A 13806-nucleotide genomic window follows, 5' to 3' on the forward strand; every position below is an offset into this window, starting at 1 on the left:
GGGAGTTTGAGGTTGCGTTGAGCTAAGATGACACCCATGCACTCTAGGCTGGGTGACAGAGCAAGACTGTGTCTCAAAAAAAAAAAACCCCAAACCCCAAAAAACTGTCATTCATTTATAAAATATCAATTAAGGCCTCCAAATGAAAAAAGAACTCTATTTAATGTTTGGGCCATTAGTCTTTTTCTATTCACTCAGCCCCATCCATCCCACTCACCCCGAAGTTAAGATAGAAAAATTCTGAAATGAAAAGCAGTTTTGAATTTTACCAATATATGAAATCGTGCATAAAAATTGCCATGCGAAGTAATATTGCTTTAACAAATTATATACTCAGAAGTAGAATTTTCTCTTTAAAAATATTTTTTGTACAGTTGAGGTAGCTACCCCAGGCTGGTTTCAAACTCCTGGCCTCAAGTGACCCTCCCACCTTGGTCTTCCAAAGTGCTGGGATCATAGGCGTGAGCCAATGTGCCCAGCCCTTTTTTTTGTTTGTTTTTTTTAAGCTTTCATGGTAAGGATATTACAAAGGATACAGATGAACAGCTAGATGAAGAGATGGGTGGGGCAAAGTACAGGCAGGAGAGGCAGGTGTGGAACTTCATGCCTTCTCTGGGCGCACCACCCTACCCACACCTCTGTGTGTTCAGCAACCCGAAACGAATTTTCTATTTGTGCCCATTTTAATATGCATTTAATATAAATGTGTATACTATATTCAGTCATGTGTGACACTCTTCTTTTACCCTTTTACTCTATAATCATCACAACATAAGAAAAATTTAGGTTTCAGTTGATGTTAAAGCACATTTCTGCACCTGTTGGCTTTTTTTTTCTTTATTAAAATATTATTTATTTCTTTATTTTGAGACAGAGTCTCACTCTGTTGCCTGGGCTAGAGTGCCGTGGCGTCAGCCTAGCTCACAGCAATCTCAAACTCCTGGGCTTAAGGAATCCTTCTGCCTCAGCCTCCTGAGTAGCTGGGACTACAGGCATGTACCACCATGCCCGGCTAATTTTTTTCTATATATATCTTTAGCTGTCCAAACAATTTCTTTCTATTTTTAGTAGAGATGGGGGGGGGGTCTCACTCTTGCTCAGGCTGGTCTCGAACTCCTGACCTCGAGCGATCCTCCTGCCTCGGCCTCCCAGAGTGCTAGGATTACAGGCGTGAGCCACCACGCCCGGCCGCACCTGTTGGCTTTTAAAAAATTTATATACTGTATATTTAATATTTTTTATAAAACAAAAGAAAACAAATACTCCTAAATCCATAGATTTTTCTCCCTCTCTCAACAAAAAGGTCATAAGAAAAGTTTCACAGGTTATGCGGACGAGATGGAGCTTAAAAATAAATCCAGAAGATTTTTTTTAAAACTTTAATTTACTTTTTCTGTATCTCAAGAGTAATTAATTTTTAAAAAATTTCTATGAGCCAGAGGAACTACAAATTTACTTTGAAATGACCCTACCTATCTTGCTATATCAAACATTTCAGCCCTGTTAGCTAAATGAATTATGTAATATCCTTAAAGATCAACCAGGCCAGGTGTGGTGGCTCACACCTGTAGTCCCAATGCTTTGGGAGGCCAAGGTGGGAGGATTGCTTGAGGCCAGGAATTTGAGGCTGCGGTGAGCTATGATGACACCACTGCACGCTAGCCCAGGCGACAGTGCAAGACACCATCTCATTAAATAAATAAATAAACAAAGGGTTGAGACTGAGTGTTCTGTTCATTCATTCATTCACTTATGGGTCAGCCCTGGTGACCATTTGTAGCCAGGTAAGAAGCTCACAGACTTGGAAGCTCTTCAGCTCGTCCTTAGACTTCGGTCACTTTGGAGCACTAAAGCGGGCAAGTACTTTCCAATGCATTGTCTCTCCTAAGTGTCAAAAAATGGTTCTCCAAGTATTTGAAGGATCTCTCTCAAGCCTTTGTTTTCTTGTTCAAGTTGAAGTCTCCATTCCTGTTCCTTGCAACCCTGTTGCTCCTCAGTTTCCACAGCTTTCCTCATTCCTGCTGCCAGTGCAGGCACCTGGTCCACAGGTGCTTCTACTTCAGTCTGATTTGCCTCCGGTGCCTCCCCGCCAGTCCATGCTCAGGTGCTTCAAGCACGTGATGCATCAAGGAAGATTCCTCCCAAGTCATTATGATATACCGTGTTAGTTTCGGAGTGCTGCTCTTTTAACTTCATTATTATACCCGGATCATCTTTCCTGCTAGGCATTAGCGATCTGAATATTTGTGCTCGATGCTTGCTCATGATACATTCCAAGGCAGACTGATGTTCTTCCAAGGACGCACACAATTCTCCCGTTTGTCTGTTTTCTTGCTGGGTTCCCATAGCTACTGTGGACCTTGGCTGATGTGTTGCGACTGTGTTAAGTTCTTAAATTTCTTCCTGAATCTGCTTCATGGCTTCTACCCGCTTGTTGAGAGAGGTGGTTTTCTCAGTTGGAGATCCTGCTGCTTCGTCGTGATCTGTCAACCTTTCCACAAGAGCTTTAGCATCGGCAAGTGCTTTCTCAATTGTGCAACTCTTTTGTAAATATTCCTTTTCTAAAGGAATATTCTGCTGTCAGTCCCTCACAGCCGTCAGCTGCAGGGATCAGGACACAAAGCCTCTAGCAACCTGGACCTGTGCACTCAAGGGGACCTGCCGACCAGGATGTATACACTGGGCGCCTATGGGGCCAAGCGGACACAGAACCCCACAGAGGCTGCAGAGGGGACTGGCGGCTGGGGGCCAGCGGGGCTCAGGCCCATCACTGGGTGGGGAGAAACCTCTGCTGACCGCCCCTGACTAGCGCTCCTGGAGCCTAGTATAACATTCTTTTTTTTTCCTACGCAGAGACCCAGCCCAGGTACCTCATAACATTCTTGAAGTGACAAAATTTTAGGAACAGAGAACAGATTAATGATTGCTGGGGCTAAATGAGTGGAGTAAAGGCTGGGAGGGTAGCAGGTGTGGCTATAAACAGGCAACTCTTGCAGTGATGGAAAGCTCTGTACCTGAACTGTGTCCCTGTCAATATCCTGGCTATGCTCTGGTACTGTAGTTTTTTTTTATTTGTTTGTTTGAGACAGAGTCTCACTCTGTTGCCCGGGCTAGAGTGAGTGCCATGGCATCAGCCTAGCTCACAGCAACCTCAAACTCCTGGACTTAAGCAATCCTTCTGCCTCAGCCTCCCAAGTAGCTGGGACTACAGGCATGCGCCACCATGCCCGGCTAATTTTTCTACATATACTTTTAGCTGTCCAGACAATTTCTTTCTATTTTTAGTAGAGACAGGGTCTCTCTCTTGCTCAGGCTGGTCTCGAACTCCTGAGCTCAAACGATCCACCTGCCTTGGCCTCCCAGAGTGCTAGGATTACAAGCGTGAGCCACCGCACCTGGCCTGTACTGTAGTTTTTCAAGATGTTACCACTGGGAGAAATTAAGAGTACATGAGATCCCTGTATTATTTCTTACAACTATATGTGAATCTAGAATTATATTCATATAAAAGTTTAATTAGAAAATTAAATCCTTCTGATTGCAAGAGTTTGCATGATGATGAAAAGCAAAAATCATTTAGGGACTTTGTTAATATCCTTCTACACACACACACACACACACACACACACACACAGAGGATTCCATTGATAAAACGTTCTGGCCAATTAACTCTTTCTTAATTAATCGCCATTTTCTTCCCAACCCAAAAGCTTTAAAGTCTCAGAGGAATGACTCTCATGGTGAGATTTCAGGCACTAAGCTAGCTAGTCAGTAGGTGCAGCCGTTTGGTCAGGAAGCTGCCCACAGCCCCTGCACCCCCACTTATTAATGCTGTTGCTGCCTCTGGCTAGGTGTGGGCTTCTCGGCCTGCCTCACCTGTAAGATGGACTTGTCCACAGGTCTCAGTGAGATAACCATTCTTAAGTGTTCGATACCATGACTTCTCCCTTCTTCCTTTTTTTTTGGAGAATGAGGTGCAGCCTATCTTCTGGGGATGCCCAATACACGGGCGTTGAGATTGGCAGGTGGTGGCTGGCTGGCTGGGTGGGGGAGAAGGTGCTGGCAGCCAAGCCTGGAGAGGGTGAGAGGTCTTGCGTGATCAGGGAAGCCCGGGCCAAGGGTGTGTGTGCTGGGAAGGAAGTTCCTGGTGGGAGGGCGTGTGAAGGGTTGACAGGCTAACATTTCAACAGTGTGTACCTTTCTCCCCATTGTGAAGCCTCACAGAGCTGAGAGGTCTGGTCTCCTAGAGGGACACTGCCACCACGGTCTGACCCTTGCATTCTGGGACAGTCCTGGTGTCTGCGCTTCTACCCTTTTCAACGTAGATGATTTAGAACGTGGCTTGCCAGATTTAACTGTTCATTCACACTTTTACAGGACTCGTCATTACATAAGTCAATCCATCAAAAAAAAATCTGCTTTGGCAAGCCTTTGGAAAATATGCTTGCTTCATCCACTGGCTTGCTTTCAAGATATTAGTATGTAGCTGGGTCCTTGTCGCAGGTTGAGACTGAGAGCTATGTGATACCAGACATGGCCACAAGGGGGCAAGCAAGAGCAGCTTGGGCCCGGTCTGGCGAGGAGCAAGACCTAAGGACAGAAGGAAGGAGGCACCTGAGGCTCCGGGTCAGCAGACAGCAGGGAAGCCTCCCAAGCTACGGAGGTTGGAAATAGTCTTGCTGGAGCCCGGTCCCTGGCATTATCTGTGGGTGGCGAGCACTGAGCCTGAGTACACTCCGTAAGTCCTAGCTTGTCCTCAGTGGGGTCCGCTCTGAACACACTCTAGGTGCACAGCTGCCTTGAGGGCCACGTGGCACAGGGCTCCGCTGCTCAGAACAGAGCCACGAATGGACCCGCTGGAGCCTGACCCGAGGTTACTCTCTGCGCATTGCACTGAGTCTTCCTCATCCTGGCTTCCTTAATCTCCAGAATTTGCCCAGGGTATGAAAAAAGAACAATGCATTTCAATGTTTTCCCCTAACTCGCCTTCTGATAACAGCATCTTGCTTTGCCTGCCCCACGGGGTGCAGCGCTGGGAGAGCTGTCCGTCAACACGCCTCCCTCCTTGCCAAGGGCCAGGCATGCGACTCAGTCAGGCCAGCGTCTCTATTTCCTAGGAACCAGAATCTTGAGCACGGTGATGAAATAGGATCACAGTTGATCTCTCCTGGTAGCACGGTCTTGTAAAGTGCGTTGGGTGGTTCCTGCCACCTGGGTTCCCAGAACTGCCCTTGCTTCCTGTCCTACTTGAGTCCTGGTTGCTCAGCATTCTTTGTATTCTGAGAGTTACCCTTCTAGAACCTTCAAATGCCTTTTGAAAACTACAGTCAGAATTTGTTTCTGTTCCTTGCAACTAAAGAATGGATCTAAGATGGTGACATCACATGCAAGGAATACTCATGTGGGTCTGAAAATGGATCCCAAACCACCTGCACATGGGTCCGATGGTGAAGTGAACTCAGGAGCAGAGTGAGGCGAGAGCTGGGGGTTCCCGGAATGATACAAGTGGTGCCAGCAAGGCAGGGAGGGTGCTCTCCTGCCCTAGTTATGGCTTCATCAGTGGGGACACCAAACCTGGACAAGCTGCATCCTGCAGGAAAGGCCGTGATGAGGAGGAATACGGAAATTCCATCAACGGAGGGGTAGTTGAAGGAGAGAGTTGTTCAGCCTGCAGCAGAGAAGGCATGCTGTCTTAAAAGATCACTTTTGCAATCATCCAATAATTATTCACGGCATGCCAGGCACTGCTAGATGAGATGAGACAGGGTTTCCGGTGGGGAACTAAGAGCCCAGCACTGCGGTGGGGAAGACAGGGCTCGGTGGCAGTGCCCGCTCCACGGGGGAATGGGCTTCCTGCAGCAGGGGGTGTCTGAGGTGAGCCTAGAAGGCGAGTAGGGATGAGTTACTCCAGCACAGAGGCACATGGGGTGGGCACGGGTGAAGGGCCTGCTGGCAGGGGCGGCACAGGTGCCAGGACTGTATGGGGAGGGGCACAGTGGTGTGGAGTGGGGGCAGAGTGGGAGGGAGCTGGCACCAGATGGGAAGCAGCCTCAGATGTCATCCCACCGGAGCCACGTAAGGTTTTTAAGTAGGGGAATGAATAAAATGAGATTTGCATTTTAGAAGATCACTGTGGAGGCCGGGTGTGGTGGCTCATGCCTATAATCCTAGCACTCTGGGAGGCTCAGGTGGGAGGATTGATCCAGGCCGGGAGTTCAAGACCAGCCTGAGCAAGAGCGAGACCCCCGTCTCTACTAGAAAATAGAAAGAAATTATCTGGACAACTAATAATATACAGAAAAAATTAGCTGGGCATGGTGGTGCATGCCTGTAGTCCCAGCTACTCGGGAAGCTGAGGCAGTAGGATTGCTTGAGCCCAGGAGTTTGAGGTTCCTGTGAGCTAGGCTGATGCCATGGCACTCTAGCCAGGGTGACAGAGTGGGACTCTGCCTCAAAAAAAAAAAAATAAAAAAAAAAGATATTCAAATAGACATCTTGAAAACAAGGGGCATTATAGCAAACAGGGAAAGTATATATTTGAAAGGAGATGCAGATACACATTAAAAAAGAAAAGGCGTGACAGTATTTGTTCAGTGTTGTTAATTTTTAGAACTTCTGACATAAGGTGCCTTTGATTATGAGATGCTCATTCTACTCTGTGAGGATGTATAATCCACACATTTATACTTCCTTAGGCTCTAAATTAGACACTGTAGCCCGGGCGAGGTGGCTCACACCTGTAATCCCAGCACTTTGGAGGCCAAGGTGACAGGATCGCTTGAGTCCAGGAGTTCGAGACTAGCCTGGGCAACATAGTGAGACCCTGTCTCTACAAAAAGTAAGAAAAATTAGCCAGGCATGGTGAAGCATGTCCCAACTACTTTGGAGGCTGAGGCAGGAGGATCGCTTGAGCCCAGGAGTTTGAGGCTGCAGTGAGCTATGATCAGGCCACTGCACCCCAGCCTGGGTGACAAAGTGAGATTCTCTCTCAAAAAAAAAAAAAAAAGACACGGTTTCGTGGGGTGGGTGTCCCACCCCAGAGGGAGAGGGGCAAGGTGCAAGACAGGGAAAGGAGGGCCAAACACTGGCAGGGACAAGCTACAACTGCAAACAAGGTCAAGAATTAGTAATGCACTGAGAATCCGACGCCAGCATTCACTTCTCTGTGTTTCAGTTCATACCAGCAGTCCCGAGGGGATTTGTCCTGTGTTCCTGGTAGACATTTTTGATTCTTAATCCATCATTTTAGAGACCTCCCATTTCTTTGTATTTTATTTATTCATTTATTTTAGAGACAGGGCCTTGCTGTGGTGCCTAGGCTGGAGTGCAGTGACTATTGGCTCAAACGATCCTCCTGCCTCAGCCTCCCAAGTAGCTGGGACTACAGATGCAGCTGTAGGCTTCATATTTTAGACACACTCTTGGATACACAAGTGCCGTCCCATCATTTCCTACGTGTTTCCTAAGTTTGCCCTTGCCCTTCACCACTGAACACCCGTCACTACCCTCAGTGCAGCGAGCACTTGCCTGTGGCCCAAACCCCTGGCCTTCAGGGGCCTGGTGATTTCCCATCTTTCTCTGAAGTATATCAGCACTAGTTTTCCACTCGGTCTTATGAAATAAGGGCAGATGTCAGCCAAATGTCAAAATACCTGCATAGAAAAGCTAAACGTGGAGACGGCATCGCAGGACAGCCTGATGTGTGGGTTCTGCAGGGCTGTGAAGGTGTCCCAGTTCAGCCTCCGAGAAGGGACTAGTTAGCGTTAAAGCAGGAAAGGCTCAGTTCCGGGACCACAGAGAGCAGCTGGCCCCCGGACAGGCTGACGCCTGCAGAACCATCCCCCGCAGCCGCGCACCTAACCGGCTAGGGGAGGGCAGGCTGCATCTTTGGCCTTCTCGCTACCCCTGACTGGGTTTCAGCCTCAGATATGCTTCCCTGAGATCGCACGGGCCACCAAGATTAGGCCTGCCTGTCCCTAATGCACCTCAGTCCCTCCTTTGAGAGACCAGCTCACCTTACCTCAGACTGTGTCGCATCTTGCTTGCTGGATTCTCCAAGGGCGACCTTACCAAGAGGCACCTTTGCTTCATTCCTCAGTATTAAGTGTACAGTTGATCCTTACTTAACCCACTGTGATCCTATTCCCATCTTTCTCTTCCCTCATCTCACCTGCCGAAACTTCTGGAGTGCCCTCTGTTGACCCCTAATTGCCAACGTTTCCCTAGACCCCTCTGTAGTGCCCGGGGTGTCACCACTCTCGTCAGCAAATTCTCTTTTGGCTTCACACTCTCTTCTGCATCTCCTCCTCCTCCCTCTCTGTCTGCTCCTCCTGCCTCCGTCCATCCGGAAGTGATTGTGCTCCTCACTGACCTCTGCCCTGCTCCTTGTCACTTGTTGCATCCCCTCACGACATGGACTGTCCCCTCCCATGTCTCTATCACGCCTGTGCAGATGTCCTTCCTCATGAGCTCTGGGTACAGCTGCCCTGTGGATCCCCCTCCACCAGGATGCCACACAGGCTCCTGGGACACAGTAAGATCCAAGCTGAACTCCTTAGGGACATCACCTGGCCCCTGCCGACTTCTCGAATTCTCAGCCTCACACTCTGTCCCTGCTCCCTTGCGGTACAGCAATGCCAGATTGCGGTGGGCTGCTTGCTAAGGTGTTCCTTCCAGCTAATTAGATCAACCTAAGATGGGAGAAAACAGAATATTTTTCAGACCCTTGGAGTAGCAGCCTGGCACAGTGTCAGTGATTCCACCTGCTTTACGAAAGCTTGGCCCATGCCCTCCAAGCAACCCTGGGATCCCACTCCCAGGCAACCACACAGCACAGCACTGGGCCACAGGCCCCACAGCCCACAGGGCCAGGCGTTCTCTGCACGAGTGGGGGCGGGCGGTGGGGCAGTGGTGAAGTGGAGAACACACGTCCCCACCTAAAAGGAGGGGACAGTCCCTTCCACCTTCAGCCAGGTATTGCCTGTGTAAGTGTTGCCACCATTTCTGAGTTTTCAAGAGAATCCAAAAATCTGGATTTTTCACACGAATCTCCCAATTGGTAGATGTTGGCAACTAATTCAAGTTGTAAAATGTGAGCCAATTAATTTTTAAAAAACAAGGTGTGACTGGAACAAAACACATCTGTGGGCCACATCAAACCCACAGGCTACATATCTGTGAACTACAGAGAGTAGAAAGCGTGGGGGTTTTGGAGACAGACAGGGGCTGAAATGCCGGCTCTGCTACTCTTTAGCTGTGTGTCTATGGGCAAGTCACATAACCTTTCTGATTTCCTCATCTATAAAACAGAGATAATAACATTTAGCTCACTGAATTATGATGGGATAAGAGATTGTATACATAAAGTGGCTGGCACACAGCAGTTCCCTAACTGGCATCTGATTATTACTTAATCAGCATTGTCGACACATCTATAAAAAGAATGTTTACGTGGGCAGCACAGGAAAACAGGCTACAGAACCAGCACCAAGGAAGGAGAGCGCAAGCCTGGCTCACAGTGCCGCCACAAGCACTTTTGTCCCCAGGGAGCAATTCTCGGTGGTGGCTTCCCTTGTGCCTGGAGGAAACGGCCCCCAAACCATCCTTTGGCTCTGAGTCCTGGCTCATCTAGCACCTTTCTAATCAGTACTTCCATTTCCCATGTCCCTGGTACTGGGGATGGGCAGCTCTAGGCGAAGAATGTGGCCGTTACAGTCTGTGAACAGACACCCTGTGTTAGAAAACAGCCTTCTGACTTGCACTCCAGTCTTGCTCGAGTTTCGTTCTCTGGTGCACTAGGGAAATCCAGGAGCTCCAGGCCTTTGTAGCTGGGGTTCTGAGCCTGGGACTGGAGGCAGGTCCTGGTCAGGAGATATCCTTCCTGAGACCAACTGTAACCCTCAGACATTACCCTAAGTGTCACCCCCAAACTGTTTCAGTTATGAGGAGCTCCTGCAGGGTCTCCCAGAGGTCAAGAAGCCCTTATTTGAGGATCCAGACAAATGAAAAATGAAGACTTGCCAAGACAGGTTTCTATAGTATATTTTATTAAATATTTATTTATTTATTTTGGAGACAGTCTCTGTCCCCCAGGCTGGAGGGCAGTTATATAATCATAGCTCACTGCAACCTCAAACTCCTGGACTCAAGTGATCCTCCTGCCTCAGCCCACTAAGTAGCTGGGACTACAGGTGTGCACCACCATAGCTGGCTAATTTTTTTATTTGTTGTAGCAATGGGGTCTTGCTATGTTGCCCAGGCTGGGCTCAAACTCCTGGGCTCAAGTGATCCTCCTGCCTCTCAAAGTGCTGGGATTACAGGCGTGAGCCATCGTACCAACCAGAAAAGAAAATCTTACCTCACCCCACACCCAGGGAGAACCTCAGTTAATATTTTGGGGTCGTGGCTTTCAGTCTTTATTCAGTGCAATTATTTTCCATACCTGTTCTCTGTTTTTTTTGCATACAAATTATTACATGAGCAATTTTCTGTATTATTATAATCTCTTTGACTATATTAAATATCCTTTTAATGACTCATATTCATTGAATGGATATATTATAATTTACTCAACCATTTCACTGATGTTGGACAAATAGGTTGTCAATAATTTTTTTTCACTATTGTCAATAATGTTATGGAGAATATCTTGACATGTAAGGCTTTTTTCTTAGCTTCATTATTTCCTTTGGAAAGAGACTCAAATGTGGAATTAGAAAATGTAAGGGTCTTGGCCAGGCACAATGGCTCACGCCTGTAATCTTGGCACTTTGGGAGGCTGAGGTGGGAGGATCACTTGAGCCCAGAAGTTTAAGGCTGCAGTGAGCTATGATGACACCACTGCATTCCAGTCTGGGCAGCAGAGATCCTATCTCAAAAAAAGAGAAGAGGCCGGGTGCGGTGGCTCACGCCTGTAATCCTAGCATTCTGGGAGGCCGAGGTGGGAGGATCGCTCCAGGTCAGGAGTTCAAGACCAGCCTGAGCAAGAGCAAGACCCCCGTCTCTACTAAAAAAATAGAAAGAAATTATCTGGACAACTAAAAGTATATAGAAAAAATTAGCCGGGCATGGTGGCACATGCCTATAGTCCCAGCTACTCGGGAGGCTGAGGCAGTAGGATCGCTTAAGCTCAGGAGTTTGAGGTTGCTGTGAGCTAGGCTGACGCCATGGCACTCTAGCCCAAGCAACAGAGTGAGACTCTGTCTCAAAAAAATAAATAAATAAATAAAAGGAGAAGAAAAGAAAAGGAAGTTTAAGGCTCTTGATGCAAGGCTACCAAATTGCTTCCTGAAAGGTTTATTTACACTCTTTCAGCCCCGTTTGCTTCACTGTGGCCTTATCAGCTTCGGGCATTGTCATTTAAAATGAAACCTTTGTACTGTATTGGCTGCAAAGAACAAAAGCAAAGGCACAGGGTTCCCTTCATTATCTAGAAGCTGGAGAAGAGCTCCTGTGTGCGGCTCACATACGTGGTTCTGTGTTATAACGTCTCAGTGCCTGGTTTTTTGTTTTTTTTTTGAGACAAGAGTCTCACTCTGTTGCCCAGGCTAGAGTGAGTGCCGTGGCGTCAGCCTAGCTCACAGCAACCTCAAATTCCTGGGCTTAAGCGATCCTCCTGCCTCAGCCTCCCGAGTAGCTGGGACTACAGGCATGCACCACCATGCCCGGCTAATTTTTTCTATATATATGTTTAGCTGTCCATATAATTTCTTTCTATTTTTAGTAGAGATGGGGTCTCGCTCTTGCTCAGGCTGGTCTTGAACTCCTGAGCTCAAACGATCTGCCCGCCTCGGCCTCCCAGAGTGCTAGGATTACAGGCGTGAGCCACCGCGCCCGGCCGAGTGCTTGGTTTTGATCCAGTTGTTTGATGGGGAGAGATCTTCAGGTTGTTATCAAGTATAGTTAAAATATTAACGCTTTGTCACATTTCAGAAAGGAATATTTTGTTATACTTTGTTGTCTGCCTTTTAATTTCTGATGGAATTAAATCTACAGATCTTTTCTTTTGTGATTGCTGCTTCTTTCCTCTGGGAACTTCAAAGGGCAGGCCCTGTTAACTCGCTCAGTGTAAGTCATCCTTCCCTCTGGACCTCGGTTTCCCTGTCTTTTTCAGCGGTCCCCAACTTTTTTGGCACCAGGGGCTGGTTTCATGGAAAACAATTTTTCCATGGATGCGGTGGGGGTAGGCGGAGCTCAGGTGGTGATGTGGGCTATGGGGAGGGGAGCAGCTGTAAAGGTGAAGCTTCGCTGCCTGCCTGCGCTCACCTCCTGCTGTGTTCCCCCCCCCCCCAAGTTTCATGGAAGACAATTTTCTACAGACTGGGGCAGGGATGGGGAGGAGTCGGGGTGCAGCAGAGCTCTGTGGCCTGGTCCCTAACAAGCCACAGACAGTACCCGTCCTGGGCTGGGCAGTTGAGGACCTCAGATTTAAATGGTTGCATAGGCAGAGATGTGATTTCTCAGCTTCCTTCTAGGTGTAGATTCTTGGACTTTGGACTCCACAGTGCAGCTCAACACTGGCAACCCTCTCCACATGCTCCGGGGCTCCAGCTGGGGAATCTCTTCTCCTTGACACTGATAGGAGTTCATTTATTCATTCAGCTAACATCTCCTGAGCATCTGCCATGTGCCAGGCACAATTCTAGGTTCTAGGGATACAATAGGGAGGAAAACAAAGCCCTTGCCATCATGACCTCTAGTAAAGGGAGACAAACAACAAAGAAACCAAAAAGTTATAACAATTCAGAAGGTGATAAATATGGAAAAACACAAAACAGGATAAAAGGTTAGGGAGGGACAGGAGATGGGGGAGGGGAGTTGCTATTACATATAGGAGGGTCAGGTGACATTTTAGCTGAGACCTGAAGGAAGTGGAGAGCCAGTCAGGTAGATATTTACAAGAAGAGCATTTCGGGTAGAGGGAACAGCATGTGCAAAGACCCTGAGGCAGGAGGCTGCTGGAAAAATTGGAAGGGGACCAAGGAGGCCAGCGTGGCTGGAGCAAAGGGAGATGGAGCAGGGCAGAGGGGCAGAGAAGGGGCAGGTGGCCTTGGGGTCCTCATAGTGACTTGGCTTTCACGGAGTGAAATGGAAACCACTGGAGGGTTTCAAGCAGAGCAGTGACCTGATTGTGGCTCATGCCTGTAATCCTAGCACTCTGGGAGGCTGAGGTGGGAGGATCGCTTGAGCCCCGGAGTTGGAGGTTGTTGGAGGCTGACACCATGGCACTCTAGGCCAGGTGACAGAGCAAGACTGTGTCTCAAAAAAAAAAAAATTTAAAAATTAAAAAAAAAAAAATTGGAAGAGGCCTCTAGTCTAGTGGGCACTGCAGACTCTGGTTCTGGGATGAGCCACACCCTGTCCCACTCCTCACCTAGGGACCTTGGCCTCTCCTAACCTTAGTTCTTTATCTACAAAATAATCCCTAGGTTTTAGCTGGGCACCCCTTCCTCACTGCGGCTGACCTAACTGGGCCAAGCTTTTGTGTAGGTGGAGGGGAGGGGAGGGGAGGGAGTGCGAATGAATGTTTAATGTGGAATTTCCTATTTCTAGGAAGACCAAGGAGTGGGTGGCTGGGGGAGGGGAGCATCATTCAACCACTAATATCTAGCCAGCACCTACCTATTCTGAGTCTCAAAGTCTTTCTGGCTCAGGGGAGGTGGGGAACAGCCAGTAAGTCCCAACAAGCCCAGGCACAGTCATTGTGGCCAGAAATGGAGCCACTCACCACCCCTAGAGTCAAGCCTGTGGGTCCCGACTCAGGGTCTGCGTGCAGAAATGCACTCTGCGGCCCTGTTCTCAGTGAGG

General features: G+C 48.2%; 1 pseudogene; it reads right to left on the reverse strand.

Moving 5' to 3' along the window:
- Nucleotides 1-1884: 1884 nt before the first annotated feature.
- LOC138392345 (FGFR1 oncogene partner 2 pseudogene) lies at nt 1885-8037 on the reverse strand (annotated as a pseudogene).
- Nucleotides 8038-13806: the final 5769 nt, after the last annotated feature.

The sequence above is a fragment of the Eulemur rufifrons genome, chromosome 9 (genome assembly GCF_041146395.1).
Source record: "Eulemur rufifrons isolate Redbay chromosome 9, OSU_ERuf_1, whole genome shotgun sequence".
Classification (NCBI taxonomy): domain Eukaryota; kingdom Metazoa; phylum Chordata; class Mammalia; order Primates; family Lemuridae; genus Eulemur; species Eulemur rufifrons.